Genomic DNA, 12678 nt, shown 5'->3' with positions numbered 1-12678 from the left:
ACAAAATTGGGCTTTAGCGACCGAATTCGTAATCTTATTTTGGATTCTTGAGCAATGGGCGAAAGTGAGCTTGGGAAAAGAAGATGACTAAGTCTGAGCACTCTTTGAAAAGTACATGTTCATGCCATGTGACTTGAGCTGCACCGATTGGCTTCCAAACAAGGGACAAATTGCCACCCCAAAACACCAATTCAGTTCTGACTGAGCAAGTGCAAACCGAAGCTGTTCGAGGACACCTGGGGTTGTTTCTGCTTGAGATGTTTGGCTAGATTTCACCTTCCGTGCGAAACCTCCGATTAGATAGTAGAAAAGACGGGTAAATAGAGAGACTGAACTCGCAAGTTTGCACAAACTGGAAAAACCCACTGGTTATGTGTATACAAGGACCAAATGTAATTTCAGTCCTTAGGGGAACAACGATGAAATTCTAAGAATGAATTTTCAATTTTCAAATAAAATCTAGATAAAAATGGATTTTTTTAGATGTGAATTGGAAGAACCTAATACAAAACCACCAATTGCTAATTTAATCACATATAAAAATTGTTAGTAGTTGCGCATCCTTGATGGGGAACATTTAATTTTTTTTAACATAGCAAGCATTGTTGATTACTTCAGATACCTATAAATATTCAATGTCAAAAGTTAGCTTATTTCACATGTGCCGTGAGATCGACCGATTAAGTATAAAGTTATGCATTGGCGACAATGGACTAGGTTAAAAATCCTATACGGAACGTTTTCTCCTTTAACACACGTTTCTTTATTTTTCCATTTTATTTCTATACATAGCAGTAAGAGACCTAAATGCTTCTGCTCTTGGAAATTTGACTCAAAACAAACTGGACAAGAACACAAAATGCAAACGTCCTAATCAATATTTTTTTTAATTGATGGACGTTGAAGTTGGGTTTTACAGACTAAACTGACACAGCATGGAATATTCTTGGGCTGAATTACTTCGATAGATTCATTTGTTTTCGAGATTCTCATTGCTTAACCAGGCTCTTGGGCTCAATGACTAAGAAAGAGTAACCCCAAAAATCGGCCCAAAGCATTTTAACTGGATCTTCTTAATAGTTTGGTGTGCCTGTATTTTCTTGTTTTCCTTTTCTGAGGATTGATATTATGGAGCTGAAATGACCGAGAGCGAATCTTGATTTTTTTTTTAGGGGGTCAATGATTATTTCAGTCATTAATATGGTGGTCTTACACTTACGAGTATGATAAAATTCAATATCATGTAGGTTTTTTTTGTTGTAAAAAAAACACGGAATCTGACCAATCTTGCAACTTAAGTTTAACTTGAGAATAAGAAATTACTAGAGGAATCAACGAAAAACGACAGGGATGTAAGAAATTTACATGATTCAGGAGTTACGGTACCTACTCCATAAAGAGAGCCAATTGCATAGAATTCCACTATGAATAGAGAGAATCGTAAATTATAATTGCTCAAGTATTTTCTAGCTTTAAATTACATCGGAGGCAAAATCCGCAAATGTTATCTAACAATTTCTCATGAAAAACTCACTGAGAAAACTGACATAGAGAAACCAAATATTCCTCATGTCTGTTCTAATTTGTGATAACTAAGCCGAATTCTGATTTTATTTGTTGTTATATGTTTTGCAATCAACTCAGCCAGTTAAGCTTGTCGGAGTTGACTAGTGAAAAATGTTGACCTTGTTTTGTTTAATTTCTCTCTCTCTCTCTCTCTACGGGACTGCCAATGTTAACTAAAGGGTGCAGAAATGCCCAAAATCATGTTGTTCCCCCACCCAGACCTGAATTAAATTGCCGGCCAGAGCTGGCAAGCCTCTGCCCGCTACCCTCGCCACAAACGACGGAACAAATGAGGGTTCGCAGGCCCATGCCGCCGCCCCTTTCAACACCCCCATTTTCTCTTTATTTTATTTTTATTTTCAAATTTTTAGCCTTTCTCTCTTTTGATCAATGCCCGTTTCTTTTGATTTTGATCCTTTCTTCTTCGTTCCTTCTATTTTTTTCAAGATTTTTCCTAATGTGGCGCTTGATGGGGCACATTGGCACCACATGTCTTGAGAAAACAGTTAAAATGTCAAACATTTTTTATTAGCCAATAAGACGGAACTGATGGATTGATTTTTTTTTTTTGGTCAAAGATAGATGATTCATTCATTCATAATCAAAGATTACAAGAAGACGATAGGGTGGATTCAGAGCATAAAATACTCAAAAGAGGGTAGGGAGGTGCCTTTAACCAGTTTGCGGGAAGGGACTTAAGACGATGCGATTTCGCAACCTAATCGGCGGCTTGGTTGGCTTCCCTCGGGCAATAAGACAACTTTACAAACGGTAGATTTTGTAGCATGGTTCTGTTTTCATTAATCAAGCTGCTCACAGCCCATGGAGCTTCGGCCCGGCCCAGCATTGCTTTAACAAGAGTTTGATTATCACTTGAACTGTTCCCACGTGAGCTTCTATTCTGAGGGTGAGGAAACGCAGACCGTGCGAGAGAGCTAGGGTTTCAGCGCACAAAGCATTCGCTGCTTGGATCTCAGTCACGAATCCATCGACCAATAGCCCTCTTGAGTCGCACACAACCCCTGCAATCGAGTTCTTCGCTTCCCCCTTCACCCAGGAGCAGTCGATGTTGAGTTTGAAGCCATCTCGGTCCGGCGGTTTCCACGTTTCAGGCGAAGATCTACTGCTGGATCTCTTCTGTTCCTTGCACGGGACCCATCTGGAGAAGGCCCGGACTTGGGCGTGAGCTAGATTTGCTATTACGTCAAATTTGGGAGGCTTGGATCGGAAGATATGGTCGTTCCGAAGCTTCCATATGATCCAGAGCGTGCTGGCCACCATCTTCGCTGAGGGTAAGTCGATTTTTTCAGCAAAGAAATCTTCCAACCACTTATCCATTCGGGTTACTAAGGTTGTTTTGTTGTAGAGGTTGAGGCGTGGATCAAGCCATGTATGTCGGGTTCTTTTGCAGAGGAAAAAGAGATGCTCTGTTGTTTCAGGGTGTCGAGAGCAGAGTGGGCATAACGGATCAGGTAATACTCGCCTCTTATAAAGATTTTCCTTTATGGGTAATGCGCTTTGACAGATGCTCCAAAGAAAAAACTTGATTTTGGGAGGGATTGGAATACTCCATAATCGGGTCCATAAGGACTTAGGTGGCTGGTATGATGTAGTTGCTTTGTTGGGGTCTGGAGAAGTAGTCAATGAGCAAATCCTATTGTAGCCACTTTTAACTGTATAGGAGCCTGATTTGTTTCCCGTCCATATCATCCTATCGTTCTGTGGTGTTGCTGAAATGGGGATTGCAAGAATTTCTTTAACTACTTGGTCATCAAAAAGTTCACGAAGCTTTGGCTCATCCCATGCTCTGCCTTCATTGCACATTAATTCAGCAACTTTCTCAAGATCATTGATATTCGCCGGCCCGCCTAATACTCCCCTTGGAAGCCATTTGTCCTGCCGAATGTGAATACGTTCCCCATCCCCCACCATCCATCAAACTTCCAGTTCAATAGTGTCTCGGCCTATAAGAATGCTTCGCCAGCCCCAAGATGGTCGCTGTCCTGGTTTTGCTCTCCATAAGTCCCCATTTGGATAGTAAACACCTTTTAGTATCTGGCTCCATAGTGCTGATGGTGATTGTAATAATCTCCACACTTGTTTGCTTAACATAGCCTTGTTAAACTCAATTAAGTCTTTAAAGCCTAGACCCCCTTCATCTTTCCTGGACTTCATCACTTCCCATTTCTTCCAATACATACCTCTTTTAGAATAATTTTGTTTCCACCAGAAGGCTGCAATCCTTTGTTCAATGGCTTTGCATACTGATATTGGAATTTTGAAAATAGACATTGCATACTGGGGAAGAGCCTGTACCACAGCTTTGATCAATACTTCTTTGCCGGCTTTAGATAATAATTTTTCTTTCCATCCTTCAAGCTTCATGTTCACTCTTGCAAGAATCCATGAGAACATCTTCTTTGTTTGTCCCCAGTCAGATGGAATCCCCAAGTACTTCCCTGTTTTGTCAATAATAGGCACACGTAATTCATATGCCATATTCCTTTTCAAGCTCAGAGGACATCCCTTGCTAAAAAACACTCATGATTTGTTTAAATTGATAGCTTGACCGGTAGCATAGCAATATCGATTCAGGATGTTTGCCACATTTTGACACTCTCTGACTATCCCATCCATAAAAAGTATAGCGTCGTCTGCAAATAATAAATGAGACGGGGTGGGGCAATACCTGTTCAATTTTATTCCTTTGATGCTGCCATCTTCTAGTGCGTTGTGCATCAGCCAAGAGAATGCATTTGCCATTAATATAAACAAGTACGGGGACAATGGATCTCCTTGTCTTAAACCCCGTGTGGGATGAAAATATCTTGTATGATTGCCATTGATTTTAACACCAAAGGACACCGTGGAGACACAATGCATCACAAGCTCAATCCATTTTTCATCAAATCCCATCTTCCTCATACTCATTGTTAGGAAATCCCATTCAACCCTATCATAAGCCTTTTGCATATCCAGTTTAAGAACTGCTTGGAATTTCTTTTTCCGATCTCTAATCCTTAGTTGATGCAAAACCTCCTGGACAATGAATATGTTGTCTTGTATTTGTCGTTCTTTAACAAAGGCACTTTGTTTAGTAGTTATTATCTCAGTAAGCCATGGTTTCAGTCTATTTGATAGCACTTTAGAGATAATTTTATAGCTAAAATTACATAGACTGATTGGCCTAAACTGACAAATACTTTCTGGATTTTTCACTTTTGGAATAAGGGAGATGTAAGTCTTGTTGAGCAGGGGGTCAAACTTACCTGATTCAAAGAAGTTTCTGACTAGATTGAACACTTCCAGCTTGATCTCTTCCCAATAATACTGATAAAATTGTCCATTAAGGCCATCCGGACCAGGGGCTTTGAGTGTACCTAGCTGGAACACCGCTTCTTTGACCTCTTCCATTGAAATAGGAGCCAACAAGCTTTCATTCATTTCTCTGGTGACTATAGATGGGCATATATCCAGCAGAGGCTGAAGATTTCTTGGGCCTGCCGATTCATATAGTGAGCAATAGAAATCTTCTATGTGTTGCTTCAATATTTTCTGATCCCTGCACCACGTATCTTCATGTAGTTTCAGCATGGAGATTCTGTTTCATTGTCTTCGTTGCACCGTTGTCGCGTGGAAAAATTTTGAATTTCTGTCACCCCATTGAAGCCAATTTGCGCGAGACCTCATACCCCAATACATCTCTTCTTGCCGCCAAAGCCGTTCTATATTCTCCTTAAGTTCCTGACTTTCCTGCTTGCTGGAAAATTGGGGATCCCCGTTCATAATCTCAGTTAATTTCTGTTTGAGAATTCTGATTTGGTTAGAGGCATTAGAAAACTTGTTTTTGCTCCACGTGGTCAACTCCTGTGTAACATAATGTATTTTCTGAGAAAATGTCATCTAACAATGCTGGTTGTTTCCCCAGCAACGATGTATGATGTCCCGACATTCTTCTTCCTCTGTCCAATATGCTTCAAACTTAAATTCCTTTCTTTTTTTTCTCCCGAACAGGATGTAGAGATAACACCAGGGGGCTATGATCAGAACCTACCGCTGGGAGGGCGACCACTTCAGCATTTGTAAAGGTAATTCTCCAATCCATTGTACAAAAAGCTCTATCTAGCCTCTTTTTAACTAAATTTGCACCTTCTCTATTATTAGCCCAAGTGAAAGCACACCCCTTTGTATCAATATCCATCAAGGAACAATCGTTGAGCATATCCCTGAAGGCCGCTATTCTATGTTGATCAGCTTCCCTTTTCCCAACTTTTTCCCAACTATAGAGGATTTCATTAAAGTCCCCCATGCATATCCAAGGAAGTTGATTAGTGGAGTGAAGATTCCGAACCTTTTCCCATAACATCAGTCTCTCTTGGAAATTTGTGGAAGCATGCATCATTGTGACTCTCATTAGATGTCCACTGTTCAGATCTTTACATTCCACATCCATATGCTCTTTTGAACTTGAATTGATTTGAATTTCCATGCCCTCATTCCACATCAGCACCAAACCCCCGGCAATTCCTTTTGGTTGCTCTACGAACATATATTTGAACTTCAATCTTTTTCGGACTTTATCCACCATTGACTCATTGTTTTTGGTTTCCATCAGGAAAACCATGTCGGGCCTTTCTTGAGCCATTATAGCTCTAAGCTCCTGAACTGTCAGGGGGTTGCCTAGCCCCTGACAGTTCCAACTGAGAATCTTCATGGTGTCTTTGGTGGCTTATTAGGGCTAGCCACCAGAGCCCAATCCTTCCCCTCTTTTACTAGCTGCATAGGGGTATCTAGTAATTCCATATCATCCAGAAGAGAAGAGGTAGAAACTTCTACTCTTTTTTGTTTCTTTGTTTTTTTATGCTTCAGCATCTTCGTTTCAGATTCACCCAGAATGTTCATTCCTGCATCAGGTGGGCCTTCGAGAAGCAGCAATTGTTTTCCACTTCCCTCTTTGGCTGATGAAAGCCTCTCTCTACCATCTCTTTCCACCAAAGAAGAAGGGCTGTCTACTCGTTTCTTGTTCCAGGAAAGGGGATTAATTGTTTCAGTTTCTGCTCTTGCAGTAACTTCCATATTGACTGTCTCCACGGGAGTTTCAGGTACAGATTCTTCTTCTTCTTCATTAAGATCAACCTTGCCATAATATGCCTCCCAATGCGGACTATAATCTTTTACTTTTGCTTTGAGCCATGGCCCATACTTCCCTACCTTGTTTGCTACCCAGTTAGTTGTTTCATAGGGTATTTCCTCACAATACGATGCATAGTGCCCAATTCGCCCACATGAGTAACAAAAGTGAGGGAGACGCTCATATTTAAACTCCACCCATAAATTTTTGTTCCCTATCTTGACTAAAGCCCCAGTTTTCAGAGGAGCTATAAGATTCATCTTTACTTTGGCTTTTCCTGTCTTATAGGGACCATAGCCTTTAGATGCTAATTGTATTTCTTTTACTGGTCTCACTTTGCTAGCAACATTAGAAAATACCTCTTCTAATATCCATCCCGAGGGTAGTCCAATAATATGAAACCAGAACTCATATCTAGTAAAATCATAGCAGTGTACAGGGATATCTGGCTCACATTGTTTTAGCACTAACAAATTGCTTGCAAAAGACCACGGCCCAGATTTTAGGACTCTCTCCTTTTCCTCCTCTGTCTCGAATACAAATGAAAAGAGACCCGGTTCTTTTTTAGAGCATTCAACAGCCTCTGTTTTCCATGCCTTCTTCATAGTACTGCAAAATGCTGGAAAATTCACATTTGGTTTCGAATATAACTTACCAAAGAGAGTATGATTACATTCAAGGCGTTTGTGATGGGGGATTTCCTGCTGAACTTCAATCACATCATTGGCTGACCATAAATGGCCTAAACTCTTGCAGAGAGCAGCAAGACGGCGCTGATTTTCCTCATCAGGCTCCATTCCGGCATCAGATCAGTGGGTTTTTGGGGTTGAAAGTGGCTGAGGGATCAAGATTTCTTCATAACTGTTCTGAGGAAGTTTTATTGCTTTGGGTATTGGGTGATTGAAGGGAGCTCCAACTGATGGATTGATTTGATTGCATCAATTTAATAAGTTTTAAAACTTCCGCTACACTTATTCCTAAAATCAATAACATATCGTGAAAAAGATCTCTAAGTTTCTTAAGGAGCTAGCTGAATGGTTCTCATTCAAAGTAATTTGACGGATCACATGCGTGCATGACTCTGCGCGTGAAGTATTCCATGCATACGGATGAGTCATTTTTTCGCACACTTCGATATTCTGTGCTATAAAAAGGAATCTCACAGTATTCTGTGCTATAGAAGGAATCTCGATGTGTTTGAAGATGTCATAATTCCCCTTAATCCAATGCGTTGCTAGATCCACCACCGGCAAACGACGCTATACGTCCCTCGTCGCGGTGACTCGGAAAAAAGAACACTTGGTTTCTTATTGGTCATCGGAGAGCAAGCGAAATGGGAACTGAAAGGGGCGTTTTTGGAGATTGTGCTTTCCCTTTCTCTCGAACAACGTGATGTGATTGAGCCGATGATCGACCCTTGTCTACCAACTATTTTTTCTAGGACCCTGCTAATTGGCCGACACTGCATCCGAGGTTTCTCAACACGAATATATAACGCTGCATCCAATTAATTTATTAATAATATGTCACGCAGAGCTAACCGCATCATACGAAATTATATAAAGAATTTTGTATTTGAATGTGGTCCCCCATTAATACAACTATTTTTTTCAAGGGCCAAAAACCCTATCCCACTTCTTGGAAGGATGCTAATTGGCCGACATTACATCCGAGGTTTCCCAATGACGCGAATATATAATGATGCATCCAGTTAATTTATGAATAATATGTCAAATAGAGCTAACCGCATCATACGAAATCCTTTAAAAAAATTTGTATTTGGATGTGGTCCCCGTATAATACAACTATTTTTTCAAGGGCTGAAAACCCTATCCCACTTCTTGTAAGGATGCTAATTGGCCGGCATTGCATTCGAGGTTTCCCAATGATGTGAATATATAGTGCTGCGTCCAATTAATCTATGAATAATATGTCACATAGAGCTAACTGCATTGTACGAAATTGTATAGAAATTTTTGTATTTGGGTGCAATCCCCATATATCCTTAAAATGTGATTGAACTGATATGATAAACTAAATGTATGCAATACTAGCTCTTCACATACAACGGTTCTCTCAATTTTTCTAGTGCGGTTGGTTCATGCCATGAAACGAACAGGGGTGGAAATGTACACAAGAACAAGGAATGATACAATAAGGGAAAGGAAATGAGATGGTGGATCATTTAGTTTTGGATGTTCACTTATGGTAAAAAGGAAGATAATGTAGGTATCGAAGTTGCTTATGTAAAGTATAGTTACTTATGCGATCACATCAATAAGCGGCCTAACCTAATCTTTGATGACTGAATTTGTTGCAAGGTTTGTAAACCATGTATTACCAGCTCACTCAATTGATGCGTAGGTGGTCTCTGGTGGCCATATTTCTGCATTTAATAAGGATATTTATGAACAGTCAATCAATCGGAAGAAAATGAGAAAGCTCTTAACTGGGTCTTGGCTCTCTTGGCACTGTCAAGAACTACAAGGACAGCACCTTCTGCCGTCTTGGTTTGTGCTATTCATCGAATTTCGCCTTTTTTGCCATCAATTTGGTTGTCTCAAAGGTGAACAAAATTAACTTGCATGCCCCTGTCCAAGCTCAAGCTCATCTCTCCATCAAGGCATCAAACCTCGTTAGATGAATTTGCTTATGTCGAATTCCTCTTTTTAGACTTCGCAGGAGTCGATGATATACAACGCCCCATCATTGGAATGCGAATTCCTGACAGATTTGCATTCTCCGACCCATCCCTATACCCAATGGGTCTATGGTGTGCAAATTACAATCCGTTTGGTAAATGAATATGGCCCGTGTTCGAAACGTACAGAAGGTAAGTGTGATCGTTTGATCACAAATCGGCCAGTGGCAGGGATATGAACAAGAATGGAATAAAACAATAGATCTGAGTCCGCCATATTGTCCTCACATATTGCGTTAGGTGGACACAGCATATCGAGAGTATTATATGAAATAATGACTATCTCAAAAAAGATACTTTTCAAATTAATGGATCTTTGAATTGGAAGGGAAGATCCACCTTTTCTTTTCCCTGTCTTTACCTTGCCTTTTGGTGAAAGCAACCAAGGAGATCACACAAGTGATTCCTTACAACATGCGATAATCATCAAGCCTTTCTAAATTCCCATGCGACGGCAGTGAGTTTGAGTAAGTCATGCCGCAAAATACGACTCATACAGATTCTTTCGTCAACTAATCACTCCCGTCCTGGATCCTTATGAATGTATACTCTATTCTCGACACTGCAGGTGCGTGCCAGTTATGAATTGACCATTCAATCTTTTTTCTAATAGAAAGAGTTTGATGCCCTCTGAGAAAAAAAGCTTATTTTATTCTTTCCTATGTTTGTGGGTGGTCCAAAACAGAGAATTCATACAGGGGACTACTAAAACCCTAGCTAACAACTTTTCGAGGAAGCAGGCAAAAAAAAAAAAAAAAGTATATAAACCATCATTTCCAAAGCCATCTTTAGCACGGTCCTAGGTTTGTGTCTAGTGCCTATCTGACCAAAACGCATACTTTTCCATATGCACATGCCTTTATTAGCTACACTAGCAAAAGGAGTGAGTGGAGGACCAAAAAGAGCGCTGGAAAATAAAGGATTGAGGGAGCAACATAATTGGTGTCATTAAGGATCCCTTTTAGGTTTATCAACACATAATTAAAAGAAGAAGTTCGTAAAATGTTCTTTCTTGATAACGTGTTAACAGCAAATTCCGACCGGACGATTGATGCGGAAATAATGAAGAAAGTTTTTATAACGAGTTTTCTGTCATCCTTTTATCAAGCATCACTGCCAAGGTTACTTTAGAATATAGTATAACACACTTCCGCAGCTTAATGAGGGCATACTGTAATTGATCAAAGCAAGCGAAGCATCTCCCAATTCCTTTAGTAAGTTTAATCAGGCAAAATTGTTTGCTTACACTTCAAATCGAACCGACAAGTTAACTACTTATATAGCATTGTATCACTGTCATATCTAGTAAATATAACTTTTCTTTGTGCACACGCTAAGGTGGAGCCACACACTCGGCAATACTCATAATAAACAACTGTTATGAACGAGTCATCTGTCATCTATCTTTCTAACGCCATTTTATAAAAATTATGGCGATAGTTTTAATATATAAAGAATCATATCGTTTTGTATTAAACATTATAATTTTCTTACGGGGGTTGATGAACAGATATGGAGCCAAGTAGGAGATTAGGTGTTAGACACAGATGGGATATTTTAAAATAATTGTGGCATTGAGAATTCTTCTTACCGCTTTAGCTAAACTATCATGCTCATTGGTGTTCACAAAATGGGATTAGACAATGTGACCTAATGCGCGACATTGTTATCCGTTGATAGAGCACTAAAGGCAAGTCATTTTCCATACTCAAAATGAGCCTTTTGTCAGTTAACCAACCTACTTTTTTTTTTTTTTTTTAACAAGTCGATGGACAAACAAAGAAATTAGGGTTTGAAGTTGGTTTTTTCTTTTTTTTTTTGGTCGGAAGGTTTGAAGTTTGGTTCGAAAGAGCTGCCAGTACAATTTTATGTAGGCGTGACAAGTACGTCGAGCATGATTTAGTCTGTCAAAGATTAGCTAAATGGATGGACAAAGTCTCGTTCTGTGGTTTCCTAACAAAGTTGAGCTCCTTACCTTATATGGAAACCTAAAAAAAACAGAAAATCAAGGGCAATCTTTCCCATTATTGACATGTGGATGCACTGAGATGTGCCCTTTCGAGGTCTACAAGGAGCCAATGGATTCATGTGTTGAATCTGTTGATGAGTCATGACCCATATGATTTTGTCTCTTGGGGTAGTACCAACTTGCATTTTACGATACAATTTATCATCTATATGGCAATCTCATCCCCTATTTCGTCATTTCCCTCACTATATCCGACTGTCATGGCTAAATTCCATGTGGATATGTCGTGGTACGTTTCTCAATTGATTATTCCCTCCACCCCGAGGAAATTAGGAAAACTTGCAACTTTGGGAGAAGTTTGTTCTATATTTATCAACAGCCATATCCACATGGGATTTAGCCATGAACGTATTTTGTGTTCATCATATAACACATAAAAAGCTAGTTCAACAGTATACTGTCGCAAAATATAAAATGAAATGATTCATAGTGTCCAAAAACATGTTAAACATATTTACAAAAAGATATCCTGTATAAGCATGGTTTATCTGTTTATCATGTTCACTAGTAAATGTATATTTCCAAAGAGATGTATACATCGTGTTGTGTCGAAACCTAATAGGATGGCACATTTGATAATCGTATTGATCACGTCGTGTCGCGTGACTTGTTTTAGTAGGCGTGCTGAGTTTTTTCAAAATGTTTGTTTAGGTTAACTATCTTTATGATATATCTCAGTTTAAGGAAAATTGTCCAAAAAGTCCTATATGTATTGGATGATGGTTAATTCAATTATAAACTTTTTAATTTGATTAATTTAATCCTAAATTCTTTTACGATTTTTCAATCTAGTCCTCCCAATTAGTGCCGAAAATCCCTAACATGGACATTGACTATTCTATGTGGTACGGCCGATACTTACGTAGATGATTATTGCAACTTTTAAAAAAAAATTGAATGGCCGTTCGTGGTGGGAGGGCACTCCTCGACTATGGCCAGTCATTGACTAGTAATGAGACTGGTCAAAGTTAGGCGGTGAATAAAATATTGCATAGAGTTGGTTTATGAATAATATAGCGCCAGAGCTAATCGCAATCTATGGAGCTGTAAAGAAATTCTAGTATATGGGTGTTATGCCATTTACTTTTAGAATGGTAAACTTAATCTATGCAGTACGTACTCCTCACGAAAAAGGGTTTTCCTAATTCCTCCGACATGGTCGGTCCATGCTATGAAATGAAGAGGGTGCAAATCTGAGTAGGAAAAGGAACTATACGAAAAGGAAAAGGGAAAGCAAATGAGATGGCATGT

General features: G+C 39.5%; 1 long non-coding RNA gene across 1 annotated transcript; it reads left to right on the top strand.

Moving 5' to 3' along the window:
- The first annotated feature begins 6198 nt into the window (after nucleotides 1-6198).
- Nucleotides 6199-7597, top strand: LOC104449199. The gene is made up of 3 exons (XR_726509.3): nucleotides 6199-6388; nucleotides 6480-6668; nucleotides 7454-7597. It is a non-coding gene; the product is annotated as an uncharacterized LOC104449199 (long non-coding RNA).
- The last annotated feature ends 5081 nt before the right edge of the window (nucleotides 7598-12678 follow it).

This window comes from Eucalyptus grandis, chromosome 6 (assembly GCF_016545825.1).
Source record: "Eucalyptus grandis isolate ANBG69807.140 chromosome 6, ASM1654582v1, whole genome shotgun sequence".
NCBI lineage: Eukaryota > Viridiplantae > Streptophyta > Magnoliopsida > Myrtales > Myrtaceae > Eucalyptus > Eucalyptus grandis.
The sequence above is the reverse complement of the archived record's forward strand: the minus strand, read 5'-3'. Positions and strand labels throughout refer to the sequence as shown.